At 25.7% G+C, this 4,157-nt stretch overlaps 1 long non-coding RNA gene across 1 annotated transcript; it reads right to left on the reverse strand.

Moving 5' to 3' along the window:
* Window positions 1-381: 381 nt before the first annotated feature.
* Window positions 382-2,178, reverse strand: LOC136076878 (uncharacterized). Its single transcript, XR_010636644.1, has 5 exons — window positions 1,976-2,178; window positions 1,667-1,790; window positions 1,403-1,507; window positions 1,116-1,222; window positions 382-682 (listed from the first exon to the last, which is right to left on the reverse strand). It is a non-coding gene; the product is annotated as an uncharacterized LOC136076878 (long non-coding RNA).
* Between the last annotated feature and the right edge of the window lie 1,979 nt (window positions 2,179-4,157).

Consider the following 4,157-nt stretch of genomic DNA (forward strand, 5'->3'; position numbering starts at 1 on the left):
GAACCCGACACTCGTTTAATATTTATTTATCAGTCGATTTGCTTTCAGTTGTTGTAAGGAAGTGAATCTTGAAAACGCATTTAAGTCTAACTTAATTATTTCGCCAATAAAAAATAATTTTCTAAAAAGTTTTTTATTTTGTTTTAATTTCGCCTATTTAGACCTTATGACTTAAGCTGTTATGTAAGTCTTCTGGCCAATGGCTATATTACTATATTATAATATAATAAACGTTTAGAATAGCGACTTATATTAGTCAAAAACGTTTGATCGAGGTTTAATAAACGTATATATTAAAAGATTTAAAGCGTAGAATTTAAATCTAGAAATGTTTACGTTTAATTAAGGTCGATTAAAGTTTCACAATATTGACTAATGTAAGTCGATACTCTAAACGTTAGATCGACGTTTAGTAAGCGTATATATACCTATATAAAAAAATTTAAATATACATTTCAAATCAAGCGTCGATTTTTAGTCAATAATAGATCGCTTATCGTTTTATCCATTTTTCGACCGATTTTGACTAAATATTGACCAGTTCTCAACCAATCTGTGTTTACTGGGCGGCTGCAACAATTTCCTCTCCGATTTTTGACATGTTAGCCATATATTCATCCACATTGAATGACGACAGCTTTTTACAAGTAGTTTTTCTCACCGGTTTTTTATATCGGTGATCCTATAAGTATTGTTAAATTAGATAAGAAAAAAGCAAAACGCACAGTAAAAAAAAGTATTGAGACTTTTTAATAAATATACAAATAAGTAAATTTTATTCATTAAAGTTGAGACATAATAAGAATAAGAAGGCAAAATAAATGACCTATCCTAAGAAACTATTAATGATACTTTTGATTTGTTAATCGTTTATTTAATATTTACAAACTAAAACCAAAATAAATTTCTTTTGCCAAGAAATTTTAAAAGTTAAAAACTAAAAGAAAAAAAACATTTTTTCGTTTAAATATTTTATTTTCACTTTATTATTTGTTAAATAAGATTTTTTTATTTTTAGAACGTTTTTTAATATTGTTTTACACACCTTAAAAGCATTTTCGATTTATTTTCTCTGAACATAAAAACTAAAGTTAACGTATTTCTGTAAAATGTACCTTTTTTTAATAACGGGAATTCAGTAGCAGTTTCATTTTGTAATATCAACAAAGGATCTGCAGGTGGTGAAGAACTTGATAAACTTCTGTTGTTGAAGTATCAATAACTAGAAGACGGTGATGAAGAAAATGAAGAAAAAGAGGAAACAATGAAAAAAAAAAAAAAATTAATAATAAATATCAAATAATCAAAAAAATTAATGACTTTTGTATTTGTGCTCTTTGTAAAAAAAAATATATGTATATATAAAATATATAAAAATAAAAATATATATATATATATTTACTATGACATATTCTTCTTTCTCACTAGGCTATGAAATGTATGTTTTGCTATGTTCATTAAAACGCTCCACCTTAAGTATTTCAGGCACAATTTTGCTATTGGTTATCTAAAATAATGACATAAAATAAACATAAAACTTCTTTAATAAAAAGCTAGAGTGAACTTGTTAACTTAAAGGGAAAGGTTAAGATATAGATCAAAATGTTTACAATTGCTGCTTTGTACATTTAGCGTATGAAGATAATTCGTTACAGAATAAATTTACCTTAATTAACTGATTGTTGATTTTCTCTACGGTTTGCAGAACAAAGTTCCCTGTTATCATATCAAAGTTTTTTCATCGTGATCTATTCTGCTTTTGTTTGAGTGTCAGTTCCGCCTGGAATTTCCTGAAGTAAAGAACAGAAACTTTTAAAAATCTGTATTAAAATTTTATAAACATAGATCTTATAGTTGGATATAAAAATTAAAGTTTAAAAAAAGTCATTAGTTTCATTTGTTACAATTCTTCCAAAATCTGCTTTACTTAATAAAAAAGGTAAATGTAAGAGGGGTAAAATTTTAAAATACGTACCAATATACCATGTAGGAAACTTTTGGCATTTTGTTGACTAATTCTTGATCAATCAAGTTCAGTTCTCACCACTTTTCTTGCCTCCTCTTGTCTTATATAAACTATAGGCAATACAAGCTGCCTTTGCCTTGCTGTCTGACTTTTGATTTGATAATTTCTTTTTACATGGCTGCACTGTTCTATCAGAACCAATGGCAGAAACATGATCAGCCATTTTGGACATCTTTATATATAATATAACATGTCATCTTTTGCTAGTTTTGAAATCCCTGGGAAAAAAAATCAAATATATGCATTTACAAAACATGCATTACCTATTAAATGAAGAAATTAAGCAAAATTTATAACAGAATGTCTGATAAACAAAGTTAGTTGGTGCAACATTGAAAGAAAGTGTTACTGTTAATTCTAATTCAAAAATTATAAAAATACAGTTAAAAATAAGTTTTAATGTAAAAATTATATATTTAAGTTTAAATTTATTAAGTTTGAAATTAAGTAATAGCACTAAAAATAATACCTCGAGAACATTTTCCATATAAAGTTTCTCTATTCTCGTTGTATGCTTGTACCAAAACAAGCAACTGTTCGTGAGTCCGATTTTCAGATCGTTATTTTAAACCTTTTGACAATTCTGACACTAAAACAATTTCATAATTTTTGAAAATATAACCCAAGATAAAGTGTAGTTTTAATTGAAGAATAAAAGAAAATTGAAAAATAAAATTTAACTCAAATTTAACTGAAGTTATATTTTATCTATAGTTATAAACTTAAAGTTGCAATAAATTATTTATCGAACATTTATTGAGTGAACTATATAAAATTTTGAAGCCGTTAATGATATTAAACTACATCCTAAAATCATTTTAATCTTAACAACAAACATTGCTATAAACTGTTATAACAGCATAATATATTGGTAATAACAGTTTTTTATTATCTTTTAAGTACTTTTTAAAAACATAAAAAACCTAATTATTAGACTTTAAATAGTATATAATATTATTATTAATAACAACTTATTAATAAAATACTTAAAAATATAATATTTTATTATTTGAGAAAACAATTCAAGTAATTTACCTTTATTAATCAATTACCATTATTAAAAAACTTTTAACGACTAATAACTAATTAATTTATGAGAGTTGAGAACTTGATAACGGTTTGTTATTTTATCACTTCACGTTTCTTTACCTAATAGTTTTATTTTTTTGTTACAGAAGTTATATAAATTCATTTTCAAAAAAATATGCTTTGATAAAGATTTGTAATTACAAAAACTTGGTTTATTAAAAAAAAAATCAACTCGGTTGTTTTTTTGCATAAGTTTTTGCGTAAGTTGCAACTTATTCGCAACACTAACTTTACCGAAACGCAGCGAAACATTGGTGAATAATAAATAGTAACATGAACTTACGATTTCCGTAACCTTAGTTGAGCTGCGCAAAAGTTGCAAAAATTTGGTGAATACGCACCCTTATGCGCAACCCTAACTTTACGGAAATGCTGCGAAACATTGGTGAATACCAAATAGTAACATGAACTTACGATTTCCGTAACCTTAGTTGAGCTGCGCAAAAGTTACGAAAATTTGGTGAATACGCACCCTGTTTTTTAGTTTCTTTGTTCAAATCTTTAGTTTCTTCAAAAACGATCGCAAAAACTCAGTGTTTTTGTTATAGCTATAAAGACCACATATTTTTAGTGCCAATTATTTAATATACTTACCAAATTATACCATTTACCAACGACAAGTTTTTAACAAGTTTGTTATAGATAATTTTGAATTGTATTTTTACTATAATTCAAATATAATGAAAGTATAATTTTGAAAAATGTCTAATCTACCTTTTGTTGAACAATTATTTTCATAGTCAGACATCTTTGCAAAAACGTTATTTGGCATTGTACAGTTATTACAATAAAACTTTTGACTCTTGGTCAGTATTTATAAAGTTTATTTATAATTAATAGTTATTTATAAAATTGTATTAAAAAATTTTCTCCGTAAAATTTTCTAAAAATTTTTTTGCATGATAGTGTTATGATGTAAAGGCCTTCGTCAGTCATTATGAACCTGTTAATATGTTTGTTCTCAGGCAGTTAATAATTAAAGTCTTTGTACCTTATAAGTTTGATTTTTGTTATAAATAAAGTTTATAAAATCTTGCGCCTG

This window comes from Hydra vulgaris, chromosome 02 (genome assembly GCF_038396675.1).
Source record: "Hydra vulgaris chromosome 02, alternate assembly HydraT2T_AEP".
NCBI classification, from domain to species: Eukaryota; Metazoa; Cnidaria; class Hydrozoa; order Anthoathecata; family Hydridae; genus Hydra; species Hydra vulgaris.